Raw genomic sequence first — 16019 nt, 5'->3', positions numbered from 1 at the left:
CTTCACAAACTCTTCTGGCATAGATATAATTCTCAGTTCTTGGAAAGTATTAATGAATTCCAATTCATCTGGAATCATCTTCAATTTACTGCATTCTGCAATAAGTAGACTGGAGAGGTTGAGCATTGCTCCTTTCTCCACTCTCCACCCCATTAAATTCAACAACCCATGCAAAACAAGTTCCCAGAGTTGAGGAAATCCAGTTGCCCGACAAACCATCTCTCAGCCCACATATGGATTGCTCCACAAGCCAAGAACTCGTAACATGGGAAGCTTCTCTAGTATTTCCATTGGGTCTTCCTCAATCCTTGTACCCACAAGCTGCAATTCTATCACATTTTGATATAGTTGAACTTCATAAGCTGGTAATTTGCTCACTCGACAATGTGTGATTCTCAAGTAATGTAGTGAGTGATACATCACCAACCTCCTGAAAAGAGTTGAGCCATCTTCCCGATTCGTATTGACATCCATGTCCATCTTGGGCAATTTAAGAAGATGAGTGATATCATCAACCACATCACCAACCCAGATATCATCAACCATCTCCAATTCATTCAACCCTTCAAATTTCAATTTTTCTCCTCCAACCCTCTCATGATCATCTTTCATAAATAGATGCCTCAAGCGCTTCATTTTGTATATGCAATTAGGTAATCTCATTGTATTTTTCACATTCAATGTCTGCAAACAAGGTAGCTTGCATATAGATGGTGGCAATTCTTTCACAATACTATTTTCGAGACTCAATAGCTTCAACAGCTTCCATTTTGTGATTTCTTTGGGCAATTTCCAATTCTCAAATTGATAACCTTTGAATACAAAAGATCTTATGTTCTTATTTTTCCCAATCCTTTGACTAAGATCGTTATCCACTCCCACCGCATGAATAGCCAATCTATTTGTTTTGCAAATGGAAGATCGTTATCCACTCCCACCGCATGAATAGCCAATCTATTTGTTTTGCAAATGGAAGAGTCTCCTCCTCGCATCTCTCTATCCATAACCTCCAGAAAACCTTCATAATGTTTGGATTCGTTTTCTGAGTGTTTTGTTGTGTTTTATAGAAATACAGAAAGAAAAACAAAGATAAATAAGTGTGTGTTAGAGATAGTATGTATGTTTGGATTTATTTTCGGAGATAATTTAAAATAAGTATTATATATTTAATGTTGTGTTTTTGGAGACAAAAATTACTATTCATTGTCAAATCATGTCTTTGGAGATAATTTAAAATAAGTATTATATGTTTAATGTTGTATTTTGGGAGACAAAAATTACTATTCATTGTCAAATCATGCCTTTTTTATATATATTTATGTATATATGTGTGTGTGTATATATATGTATGTTTTTATGCTAAAATAGTTAAAAACACCTAAATAAGGTGTTTTTGAATGATGGCAAACATTGGGTATGTTTTGACTTGTCTCGAAAATAAGTTGGAAATGAAAACAAACATAGTGCTTGTCTTTTCCCTTTTGACAAACATAGATCTCTAATCATATCATGAAGCCGGCATGACTTAAACCTATTATACAGCGGCAACTCGTCTATTTCCATTTGAACCATACACCTATTTGCTAGCTCAAATAAATACCGTTCTGCCACATCTGTCAAACTTTCTCCCCTTCCCTTGTCTTCTGAAGAAATCATTCCTTCAGCCATCCATAGTAAATATAATTTTTCTGTATCTATTTCTTGATCCTCTTTAAAACATGCCAAATACAAAAAATACGGTTTCAGGTTGTAAGGGAGCATATTGTAACTCAAATCTAGTATTTGATTTACTCTTTTGTCAGTCTCCAAACCTCTCCCATGTTGAAGGTACGAATCAAGATTTCTACACACATTTTTCCATTCTATTGATGCCTTTTCATGACGAAGAGTTCCCCCAATAACTGAAATGGGTAATGGTAAATAACCACATTTTTTTACTATTTCCCTTCCATATTCTTCCAATAACTTTATTTCAGTTGTAGGTAGCTCTGCATACATAATGAATTAATGTTAGTTATGTACGTTTGTTAATTCAATATACTAAATTTGTGTAATTAAAACAAATCAAAATAAGAGAATTTCGCCCCATACTTAAAACAAATAAAAAGAGAATTGTTGTTATATTTGTATTGTCATGAAATTGTCACTAATTCTTCATAATGACAATTTTTTTGTCACTAATAATTTTTAAAGATAATTTTTTCACACATATTGTCGTCATGAAAACTATAAAAAAATATTAGACATATTAAAATAATCTTTTTCGCCGAATATATACTATTAATGATATTTTTAGCATCATTACTCTTTTTTCTTTTTGTCACTAACTAGAGAAGAAGATTCAAAATCAATAAAACAAAAACAAAAATATTTACAAACTAACCTTGTGAATAACTGTATGGGAGTGCTATCTTTTGAAGGAGCTCCCATCCTTCATCTTCATTCATGCATATAATTTACTATAACCTACACAATCTAAGAATATTTTTGAATAATTGCATCAAAATAATTAACTTAATAATACGAAAACGGACAAAGTTCAAGCTAGAAAATTGAAAAATAGAACCAACAACCCTAGTGAAACTATAGATTCATTAAGGACATTTCTAAAAAAAATCTTAATAAATAGCAACTATTATACGCCATATAAAAAATTATTATATTAATTTTTAAACAAATTGTTAATACTAATTATATTTTTCAAAACAATCCAAAGTTTATAATATGTTTATACTTTTTATAGCTATCTTTTACAAAGTTAATAAAAAATAAGATAGATGTTAATCGTCCACATAGACATGGGTGTATCTATAAAAGTAGGATACGTTCCCTATTACAAAAGGAAATCGAAAATAAAACATAAATTAAATCACTTAATTTTGATTGGTTCAAAATTCCATGTAAAGTTCATAAAGTAAATACATCAAATTGATAAGAAATATGTGTGCAGTATATTTGAGAAGACAATGAAAATAGTTAATAATGAATAAGAAAATTGATATTGAAACTCCAACGATTAGTAGTGGGTAGATGATAAAGTAGTGGTTCTTGATGATTGAAGATGTGATCAACAATCATTGACAAACTTTCTTCATAAAAAATTCTTCCTTCCAATACTCGGAGCTTCGGCAATTTAAGAAGATGAGTGATGTCATCAACGAAACTGTTGAACCCGGTTATCATCTCCAACTCATTCAACCCTTCCAATTTCAATTTTTCACCTCCAACGCTCTCATGAAGAAATCCCAGAAATAGATGCCTCAAGTGCCTCATTTTGTATATGTAATTAGGTAATCTAATTGTATTTTTCACATTAAATGTCTGCAAACAAGGTAGCTTGCATATAGATGGTGGCAATTCTTCCACACCACTATTTTCGAGACTCAATAGCTTCAACAGCTTCAATTTTTCGATTCCTTTGGGCAATTTCAGATTCTCAAATGTATAACCTTCCAATACTAAAACTTTGAGAGATTTGAAAATCCCAAACGTAATGTAATTATACAAAAATGTATCTCGCCAGTCCGTTTTGAGGAATAGAAAAGATCTTATGTTCTTATTTTCCCCAATCCTGTAACTAAGATCGTTATCCACTCCCTCAATATGGATAGCCAATCTATTTGTTTTACAAATTGAAGACTCTTCTCCTCCCATCTTTTTATCTATAACCTCCAGAAATCCTTCTTTTTTTCCTTTTGACAAACACAAATCTCATATCATATCATGAAGCCGGCATGACTTAAATCTATTATATAGCGGCAACTTGTCTGTTTCCACTTCAACCATACACCTATTGTCTAGCTCAAATAAATACCGTTCTGCCACATATCTCAAACTTTCTCCTCTTCCCTTATCTTCGGAACAAATCATACCTTCAACCATCCATAGTAAATATAGTTTTTCTATATCTATTTCTTCATCTTCTTTAAAACAAGCCAAATACAAAAAACATGGTTTCGGATTGTAAGGGAGCACATTGTAACTCAAATCTAGTATTTGATTTACTCCTTTGTCATTCTCCAAACCTCTCTCATGTAGAAGGTACGAATCAAGATTTCTACACATATTTTTTCATTCTATTGATGCCTTTTCATGATGAAGAGTTCCTCCAATAACTGAAATGGGTAACGGTAAATAAACACATTTTTTTACTATTTCCCTTCCATATTCTTCCAACAACTTTATTTCAGTTGTAGGTAGCTTTGTATACATAATCAATGAATGTCAGTTAATTCAAAATATTATAAAATTTGAATTTCTTATAAATATGTATAGTAATTAAAACAAATCAAAACAAGAGAATTTCGCCCTATACTTTCAACAAATAAAAAATAGAAATAAAATCTGAAAGCATAACTTTATATTGTTGATTCCATTTCTTTGTATGACTTTCTAAATGCTTGATTCCTTTTACGTTTTAAACAAATTTTGTATCAAGAAATAAATTTTAAATTGCTATTCAATAGCATTTTATACATATAGATCAACTTGAAATTTACATAAGAAAATTCAAACAATCTTGTCATCATGAAAACTATAAAAAAAAATTAGACTTAACAAAATAATCTTTTTCGCTAAATATATACTATTAATGATATCCTTAGTATCATTACTCTTTTTTCTTTTGTCACTAACTAGAGAAAGAAGATTCAAAATCAATAAAATAAAACAAGACATTTTACAAATTAACCTTGTGAATAGTTGTTCGGGAATGCTATCTTTTGAAGGAGCTCCCATCCTTCATCTTCATCCAAACACTTGAGATTGTGGACGTATCCTCTGGAAGCAATGTTTTGATTTCTGGTTGTGAGCAAAACTTTGCTATCTGCCTCTGCAATGGGAAAGGCACGCCTTAAGCAATTCCAGTGATCAACTTCCCACACGTCATCCAAAACTAGGAGACATTTTCTGTCTCTTTGTACTTGGTACAACATTCTGACCAATGTATCTTCATCTTGCTCTTCACTTTCATTCGGAAGAAGTTGCTTTAATAGTCATTGGAAAGTAGTTTTGGGTTGAAATTGCTGACTTATACTAACCCAAGCACGATATTTGAAGCACCGCTCCACGGCCTCCCCATTGTAAATTTTAGTAGCAAAAGTGTCTTTCCCAATCGTCCCATGCCACATATGGAAATCACTCCATTTGATTTGTCATCAGTTGTCAGAACTGATTCTAACTGTTTAATATCCTCCTTCATTCCTACAAAATATTTTTCAGCCTCATGCCCATACGTTCTTCTTGACCTATCGGTATCATCTACCAATCTTGATGAGTTGTCTCCTACACTCATAGACTCCGACTGTTTGGTGAAGTCGGACATACGAGACTTGATATCTTTAATGTCTTCTCCGATTTGGTGCATTCTTGACCACTCGCTCAATATACAAGTGAATCTTTTGAGAACCATTTTAAGGCCTTTTCCTTTTCTTCTGGACACCACTTCAATGACATATCTTTCTAGCACATTCTCAGCTTGAATGGACAAATCGCGAAGTTCAGCGATCCAATTCTGGACTGTCTATGAATTGTACCGATCTTGCCTCCTATCAGCATCCTTCAAGAAACAGTGCATGATGTTGAGCTGCCTACGGACTTCCTCAACCTCACCGCCCACACTCGATAGAAACTTTGCTTCCTCAATCAATAAGTCCCGAAGCGTTTCAAGTGCAATTGTTGCAACAGAATCAACTATTTTACTTTGTATTTGGGTGATTTTCTGGAGAAATGTGTTGGATCTGTAGCGGCTAATTGCAAAGTGGATGGATGTTATTGATCTTTTTAATTCACTAACTGCCTTCATTTTATATATGCGCATACCAACTTCTATCCCTACTTGACACAAATTCTTTTCTCCTCTTATCTTTTCTTGTAAATTAGAAGTTTTAGATTCTTTCTCCCATATTTCACACTTTCTTGATTCTCACTTTTAATATAAGTTAAAGCAAAAGAATCGGCTACTCATAACACAAGTTCAAGAAATCCCTTTCAGATTTAATTTAAATTCTACTCATAGGTACAAATTCTTTTCTCCTCTTTTACACAATTTTATTGATGGGTATTGACTCAATCCAAATATAATTTATATTTTTTAATGAGTTTGGATTTGGACCTAGGTTTAGTAATATTTATTGGATTTGAGTGTGAGTCTGAGTAGGGTCTCACCCTATCCATTGACACCCCTATACTATCAATGTATCCATATCAAAATTAGTGATTGGTTAACTATAATACTAATTTTAATTAATTATATATATTTGATATTAATTATTCATGATTGCATAATATAATTATAATCAATTTATTAAAAAAAATTATGTTCGGGTTTTAATAATGATTAGTACCATGATCCGCATTGATCCTTCAATCTATAACATAAGACATACATGGCTCACCCAATTTGAGCTACATCCAACAAATAGAACGTTTACGACATCGAAAAATGATGATGAGGAGTGTGCAAAATGACTTTCAGAAGTAATACAACTCTAGTCTAAAAAATATAAGTCTTGGACATTACATGATACTGAAATAGAGCGTGATAACTTAAAGTACCTTATTAATAAGAAAATTTAAATTATATGATAATTTACATATAAAATCTGCCATACATGAATAGTTGTGATTGTTTGAAATCCAACATTCTTGTCCTATACTACACATATTTAGAAAAGTACATAGCATCCTTTGTGAGTACATCACAGGCAAAGGTCCATTTGATGGTTTGCTTGGCTTCTCTCTGGTGAAAATCTCTATGCTTTTCATAACTCAACTTTGTCAAATCAAATAACTCTTTTACGGTATGTTTTTGAACTGTGGATCCTGATCCGACTTTATGTAACTCATGAATCTGCATCGTCGACTTTGTCTTAGTGGGAGAAACTTGTGTGATTGTGAATGTGGCACTGCAAAAAAAAAACTCGATTTGGAATTGATATTTTGTAACGGGTATGTGAAAAATCCTTCAGACTTCTGTGTTCTTACCTGACCTACTCTCCTCTCTCCTGCTTCTAGCTAGCACCTCTGTATTGGTGGAATGGGGACTCCTTAAAGTTGCCGACTGCAAAAGCATTTGCCAAGGATTTTTTTCATTAATCAAGAACGATAGATAATTCATCCATATATATCCTCAACTTAGGAATAGTGAGAAAAATCATTGTTATCATATACCTCTAGTACTCATCCAAATAGACAAACTCCCACACGTTGTAGCATTTAGTCTAATAAACAAACTAGATAAAAGCAAACCAACAACATAAATGTCTATTTGGTTGATCATTGTATTAACTTTCTTCACTCTTGATCAAGTCATCACGAATGCATAGCCACCTCCGTCCTGATGCATCATGGCATCTATAGAATCTCCGTCCTCCATTTCCATCTCTGTATAAAGTCAAAAGTAGCAATACAAATAAAAAAGTTTCATAGTTATTATGTTTACGTTAGCAAAAGCAAGCGATATGCAAGACTTATGTGCACGTGACTTTTCCGTCCGAAAATCAGCCATGCATCATAAGCACAAAAACATTACTATGCATTAGAACTTCAAAACTAAACTATACTTGCGAATGATAATACATCAACGCAAACTAATGCAAATGCAAGAGAATAATTACATTTCCGCTATCATAATGTTATTTTTCGGCAAATTTCATCATTGTTTTCTTTTATCTTACAATGGTAGGAACAAAAATTTTACTTATATAGTAAAAAAGGGGTTAAATGCAGTTTACCCCATGTGATATGTGAAATGAACAAATATTTTCTAGGGAAAAAAATTGCAAATTACCCCACTATTTAGATGGGTGGGCAGTGGGGGGTAATTGGTTTCATTTTTCAAGACACATGGGGTAATTTGCTATTTTATTCACAACAGTTTTTTTTCATTTTTCAAGACACATGGGGTAATTTGCTATTTTATTCACAACAGTTTTTTTTTTTCAATTTCTCATATTACGGAGGTAAATTGCATATTTTCTATTTGTGCAGCAATTTGGGCATATCGTTACAGAATCACATTTAATATTAAATTCTAGCATCAAAGACGGAAATAAAGATGTTAAGCGAAAGTATCAGTAGACGTTACCTGCAGTGGAGTTTTTGAAGCTTCGACGCGTTGGCCATCGTACACAAATGCTATTGCGTTGTAGTTTAATTTCTTCTGCTTACAGTAAGATGTAAATAAGTGTTGTAGTCACTTGTCGAGCAGAAACTGGTAGTGGACCTCGTCCCCGTCCTGCAATGACATACAAATTAAGTAGTTCAAAGATAACTTGCATCAAGAATTAATTAACTACATTTGTATTATGGTGAGATATTCTAAATATGTATATCAATTATTATTAATTATTGATCTGAACTTCAAATATATAATTCATGGGTGAATAGCAATTTGCAACCTGTGATATTATAAATGAGTAAATTAGTCTTTTATAGGAAAACAAAAAGATAGGGAGGTAGATTGGTGTATTTTAGATTTTATAAGGAGGTAAATCTAGGTCCTTCTCTAGCGATTCTTGTAAGTTTTGTGCATGCACTTGAACCCTCCTATGTGAAGGCATATAAACCTGCTCTGACCAGACACTTTATCACTCCTCTAGCAAGGCCCTTAAGTCTTTGTTTGAGAAGGCACCCCCAAATTATCCTCTTTTGATGAGGCACACATATTTTGCTCCGTGCAAGCACACAACTTTTGTTCATAATAGATATATCTCCATTATTAACATTTTCTTTTAGAAACATAAAGCCCTACACTTGAGTAGACAACCTTTAAGCCTTAATCGATGGAGGTACACGAGCCTTCCTCCATAGAGACAAATAAGCCCTACTCCTACAGGAAAGACGTGCTATAATAGCTAGTATTAAAGAAAAAAATGCCCATCTACACTCACAAAAGGCAGTTAATGACAACATCGCACCAATTTTTGAATATCGCAATTGCACCCCTAGTTAAATTATTTTAAAAATTAATTTTAATTACTCCTCTTTTTTTGTTTACAAAAGTGATTACGCATCATTTTAATACTACTACACTAACTTTTTTTATTGTGTCGATAATACCTTAAGATTTTTTTTTTCAATGTGATTTGTTGGTTTATATATAATATATTTTAAAATATAAAAAATTATATTTATATGCACGCAAGAATGACGTGCCACGACAAATAACTAGCATAATTTAAAAGATATTGACAACTTGTTACAACATTAATACAGATTAATAGTTCAATGAACTCAACTTCTTTTTTTCTTGGAAAAATTGTAATTTTCATTCTATAAGAATGGAAGGTAACACTTTAGGTCCACTTAAAATTTATTTTAGCAACAAAGGACAATAATTTAAGAAAAAAAAAAAAAAAGAAGCACATTGCGGACATTTGTCTCTGAAAATTTTCCCTAGTTACAGTTGCCATGCACATAATATGCACGTGACATTTCCCAATAAAATTGGTTATTTCATTTGTGAATATAAAGAAAAAACAGTATCAACATTACGAAAAAAACCAAATCAAAGATAGTTAATTCATCCATATCCTCAACTTAGAATAGTGAGAAAAATCATTGTTATCATATACCTCCAGTACTCATGCAAATAGACAAACTCCCACACGTTGTAGCATTTAGTCTAATAAATAAACTAGATAAAGCAAACCAACAACGTATGTGTCTCTACGGTCTATTTGGTTGATCGTTGTACCGACTTTCTTCACTCTTGATCAAGTCATCACGAGTGCGTAGCCACCTCCGTTCTGATGCATCATGGCATCTATAGAATCTCCTTCCTCCATTTCCATTTGTGTATAAACTCAAAAGTAGCAATACAAATAAAAAAGTTTCATAGTTATTAGATGTTTACGTTAGCAAAAGCAAGCGATATGCAAGACATATTTGCACGTGGGACCTTTCGTTCCGAAAATCAGCCATGCATCATAAGCACAAAAACGTTACTATGCATTAGAACATAAAACTAAACTATACTTGCGTATGATAATACATCAACGCAAACTAATGCAAATGCAAGTGAATAATTACATTTCCGCTATCATAATGTTATTTTTTTGGGCAGATTTCATCATTGTTTCCTTTGATCTTATAATGCTAGGAACAAATATTTTACATATACAGTAAAAAAGGGGTTAAATGCAGTTTACCCCATTGGATATGTGAAATGAACAAATATTTTCTATGAAAAAAAGACTTGCAAATTGCACTATTTAGATGGGTGGGGGGTAATTGGTTTCATTTTTCAAAACACATGGGGTAATTTGCTATTTTATTTCACAACACTTTATTTATTTATTTATTTATTTTTCATTTCTCGTATCACGGAGGTAAATTGCACATTTCCTATTTGTGCAGCAATTTGTGCATATCGTTACAGAATCACATTTAACATTAAATTCTAGTATCAAAGACTGAAATAAAGATGTTACGCGAAAGTATCGACAAACGTTACCTCGAGGGGAGTTTTTGAAGCTTTGACGCGTTGGCCATCGTACACAAATGCTATTGCATCGTAGTTTAATTTCTTCTGCTTACAGTAAGATGTAAATAAGTATTGTAGTTTCTTGTCGCGCGGAAATCGGTAGTAGACCTCGTGCCCATCCTGCAATGACATAAAAATTAAGTAGTTCAAAGATAACTTGCATCAAGAATTAATTAACTACAATCGTATTACAGTGAGATATTCTGAATAGGTATATCTATTATTATTAATAATTGATCTAAACTTCAAAATATATAATTCATGGGTGAATAGCAAAACACACCCTGTGATATTATAAATGAGTAAATTTGTCCTTTATGAAAAAAAAAAAAATAGGGAGGTAGATTGGTGTATTTTAGATTATATAAGAAGGTAAATCTAGGTCCTTCTCTAGCGATTCTTGTAAGTTTTGTGCATGCACTTGAACCCTCCTATGCGAAGGCATATAAACCTGCTCTGACCAGACACCTTATCGCTCCTCTAGCAAGGCCCTTAAGTCTTTGATTGAGTAGGCACCCCCAAATTATCCTCTTTTGATGAGGCACACATATTTTGCTCCGTGCAAGCACACAACTTCTGTTTATAATAGATATATCTCCATTATTAATATTTTCTTTTAGACAAATAAAGCCCTAAACTTGAGTAGACAACCATTAAGCCTTAATCCATGGAGGCACACGAGCCTTCCTCCATAGCGACAAATAAGCCCTACTCCTACAGGAAAGACATGCTATAATAGCTAGTATTAAAGAAAAAAAATGCCATCTACACTCACAAAAGGCAGTTAATGACACCGTCGCACCAATTTTTGAATATCGCAATTGCACCCCTAGTTAAATTAATTTAAAAATTAATTTTAATTACTCCTCTTTTTTTGTTTACAAAAGTGATTACGCATCATTTTAATACTACTACACTAACTTTTTTTATTGTGTCGATAATACTTTATGTTTTTTTTTTTTTTTGTAATGTGATTTGTTGGTTTATATATTTTGTTCTTAATTATATATAATATATTTTAAAATATGAAAAATTATTTTTATATGCACGCAAGAATGACGTGCCACGACGAATAACTAGTATAATTTAAAAGATATTGACAGCTTGTTACAACATTAATACTAATTAATAGTTCAATGAACTCAACTTCTTTTTTTCTTGGAAAAATTGTAATTTTCGTTCTATAAGAATGGATCTTGGAAAAATTGTAATTTTCGTTCTATAAGAATGGAAGGTAACACTTTTGGTCCACTTAAAATTTATTCAAGCAATGAAGGAGAATAATTTAAGAAAAAAAAAAAAACAGCACATTGCGGACATTTGTCTCTGAAAATTTTCCCTAGTTACAATTGCCATGCACATAATATGCACGTGACATTTTTCAATAAAATTGGTTATTTGATTGGTGAATATAAATAAGAAACAGTATCAACATTATGAAAAAAAGCAAATCAAAGATAGTTAATTCATCCATATCCTCAACTTAGAATAGTGAGAAAAATCTAAACTCATTTATTCTACTAACGTATATATGTATGGCAGGTTGACTTTTATACTCTATAGTTGTCCGAGGAGTGATCTAGTGCTGGAACAAGTTAATTCAAAATCTATAAATTCATTTTATCTTTGATCAAAATTTATGTGGATATGTTTTATTTTATAACTTTTCAACTATAGAAGATTATAAAAAATGAATGAACTATTATGTCATTTTGTCAGGATGCATATTAAAACTTCCTAAACATTCATGTTTTTAACTCTTATCTTTGTTATATGTTCTTATCTTAATAGGCATTCTATCAGATCCGGGCAATGAAAATCCAAATAAAATGGATAATGAAGTGTTGGAGATCATTGCTTGCACTTTAATTGATTTATAGCCAGTAAATTTTCTCGTTATTATTTTCCTATTATTTTGTCAACATATATAATTAAAAAGGAAATTTTAAATTCGAAGATCTTTTGCCTTTTCAAAAGCTTTTGAGGTGAGGAGAGGGTGTAGGAGTATTTTGAGGCCGTCACCATGGCCCCATTGCAGGAGGAGCAAACTCCCATTTCTAATATTATGGAGGGTACCAGTACGCCTTGGGGTGATGCAGTGCAGATGATTTGGCATAGAGGATGGTTTTTGATGTTGCCAGGCTGGCTGTCTGGTCTTCTAAGTATAACCGGGATAGTGTGCCTGATAATGCTACGAGGTCGTATCCTACTAATGTAGGACCTAGTTCATATTACGGTAGGTGGTACGATTATGTGTTTGGGCTGGCAAATCAGTTTCACGATGTAGGGCATGCAGCAGAGCAGCCATTGGGGAACTGTTGCACCCAATCTCAATGGAAGATTGTTGCTGAGTTGGTGAATATCAAGGTCGTTGGCCATTTTCTCAGCATATAAATGACCAAATATCCCAGTGGGTTGATCATATAGTAACGCAACCACACCTTGTCCCAAGATTACTATACTACGAAGAAATTGATAAGAAACTTAGGTTTACCTATTGGAAGATTTATGTGTGTAAAAATAGTTGCATGTTATACTGGAAGGTGATCTTTGACTATTGCATCTTTTGTGGAGAAGCTAGGTACAAGTTAACCAGGACGCGAAACCCTAATCGCAAAAAGACAGCATATACCAGTCTTAGATACCTGCCGATTACCCCTCACCTACAAAGGTTGTATGCTTCAGAAGCGATTGACGAGCAAATGACGTGGCATGCTAATAATCTAACGAAAGAGGGATCCGTATTCAATCCGTCTGATGCAGATGCATGGAGGCATTTTGATCGAGCATATCCTCATTTTGTAGTAGAGCCCCGTAATGTTAGATTGAGTTTCTGGACGGATGGGCGCGCACCGCACGGGCAGTACGGTCGTACGTACTCATGTCGCCCTATTACACTTACAGCATACAATCCCCACTGGGAATGTGCATGAGTGCTGAGGTGATAATGGTGATCCTCGATCCTTCCAATCCTAAACGTTTCATCAATGTTTATCTGGAGCCTTTGATCGAGGATTTGCAGAATTTGCGGCTGTAGGTGTACTAACGTGCGACATTGAGAAGCGAGTTATTCGCAATGCACGCCATGTTGATGTGGACTGTGAACGACCTACCCGCTTATAGATTGGCGTCTGGATGGAGTTCCACTGGTGCTATGCGGTGTCCAGTTTGTATGGAAGACGCACATTCATTTACCTACAGAACAGTAGAAAGTCATGCTGCTTTGACTATTACAGATAGTTCTTCCCCCTGGACCATCCAAACCGTAGGAACAAGAAAGCATTCAATAAGAATCGAGTAGAAAGGAATGTTGCATAACCAAGATTGATGGGAGAACAGATCCGCAAATGGGTTGGAGAGTTTAGCCCTGCGGTTGACGTGTCGTTGTCACTTGCTGACGGGTAAGGTAGCGAGTATAAGTGGACAAAGAAAAGCATCTTTTGGGAGCTCGGCTACTGGTTGATGCATCTGATATGATGCAATCTTGGTGTCATGCACATTGAGAAAACATGCTTGACATTATATTCAATACCGTGATGGATATAAAAGGAACAACGAAGGATACTCTAAATACATGGAAGGACCTGAAGATCATATGTAACGGACAGAAGCTTGAGCTGGACAAAAGGAGGATGAACGTGATGCCTAAAGCCGTATACACCCTGACTGTCGATGGACCAACATTGCGTTTCAAGAAGTTGAGAGAATACCTCCAAGTTCCGACGGACAACCATAATTATAACCTGCATAAGAGAATACCTCCAAGTTCCGACGGACAACCATAATTATAACCTGCATAACCCAAATGGTACACAATTAGTCATTGAGCTTTATGTTGCTAATCACCAAGGAGCAGGTACATCCCGATCGGGGAACTATAAATCTTATGATGAGTCTGACGACGATAGCTTTGATAAGGATTACGAGACTGAAGAAGACAAAAATTCTAATTGACATTTAGCATTTTCTATGTCAAGTGTCTTTGTATTTTGCCGATAGAAATTAGTATAAATTAAAAAATTATCGATAATAATTTATAAAAATAGTTTACCAGCTAATTTAGAAGTACAACTTTCAAACTATTTGTCCATACCAATATTTTTTTTTAAAAAAACAAAACACATTTTTTTTTTCTATTTAGGAATGGTCAAAAAATCTACAAACAAAGTGTTATATGTAGATTAAAGAGCAAATAAAAAATTACCAAGAAAATAACTAAATATTAGAATAAAAATTAATAAGATGAGATAAAGATTACTTCAGTACTCGGAATCAATAAATCATAATAGCAAACGGATTTCTAATCTTCAAATGATTTGGATATATAAACCTAGCTTGCGACCCAAAAATAAAGAATTACTATTATTTTAGTTTTATTTGTCATAGGAATTTCACATTATATCTTGTAATTGAGAAACATCCACCAAACTAATGCTAATTCAATGGTCATGCACTAAACACATGGTTTCTAGTGGGTGATCAAGATGCCTAAAGAGTCGGGATCAAGAGGGACTCAACCTAGGATCTGATTGGCCCATTCAAAAAGAGTTGGTTGGTACAATCCAGGCCAAACCAAGGCTGATTCGAAGTATCAATACTTGGGATAGGCCCAGCCCAATGACCTAGGACCTCCTAACCTTGGGTCAAGTTAGCGGGCTGACCTAATCGAGCCACTTCTTTTTTTTTAATAATATATGACATAGAAGTTTTATTTTATTCTTGTAGCTTAACTATTCTATATTTTATATACTTTGGAAACTCTAAAAAGTTTTTCCTTTATTCTTATACTTCTATATTAGTACAACAATTCACTAAAACTCATTGTTATTTTTTTTAAAATGTATTTTAATTTTTTTTGGGGCTTGCCATTATTTAAGTTTATTATTTGTAGCTAGTTGGTTCAATTGTTATTAAGTTCTTTATACGGTCTTAGCTACTTTTTTTTTTGTAGTTTTGATTATTTTTTTGATTTAATTATTTAAAATAAAATCATAAATTATTTAAATCTATTGAAAAAAGTATCTCATCTTCATTTAAAAAGAAAGAAAAGAAAATAGGCACAATCAGGTTTGGTTTGAGCCATCACCACTGCTATTGCACTTTCTCTTCATCCCCCGTTTTGTGCTAAATATAAGGTATCAAAATTAGTGTTTTCGACTCACTTGTATGTTGAGCGAGTGGTTGAGAATGCATCAAATCGGAGAAGACGTTAAAGATATCAAGTCTCGTATGTCCGACCTCACCAAACAGTCGGAGTCCATGAGTGTAGGAGACAACTCATCAAGATTGGTAGATGATAACGATTGGTCAAGAAGAACGTATGGGCATGAGGTTGAAAAGTATTTTGTAGGAATGAAGGAGGATATTAAACAGTTAGAATCAGTTCTGACAACTGATGACAAATCAAATGGAGTGATTTCCATATGTGGCATGGGAGGCTTGGGAAAGACCACTCTTGCTACTAAAATTTACAATGGGGAGGCCGTGCAGCGGTGCTTCAAATATCGTGCTTGGGTTTGTGTAAGCCAACAAT

General features: G+C 33.5%; 1 pseudogene; it reads right to left on the bottom strand.

Annotated features, from left to right (window-relative positions):
* Positions 1-222: 222 nt before the first annotated feature.
* LOC110011433 lies at positions 223-5609 on the bottom strand (annotated as a pseudogene).
* Positions 5610-16019: the final 10410 nt, after the last annotated feature.

This window comes from Sesamum indicum, unplaced genomic scaffold, assembly GCF_000512975.1.
Source record: "Sesamum indicum cultivar Zhongzhi No. 13 unplaced genomic scaffold, S_indicum_v1.0 scaffold00260, whole genome shotgun sequence".
NCBI lineage: Eukaryota > Viridiplantae > Streptophyta > Magnoliopsida > Lamiales > Pedaliaceae > Sesamum > Sesamum indicum.
The sequence above is the reverse complement of the archived record's forward strand: the minus strand, read 5'-3'. Positions and strand labels throughout refer to the sequence as shown.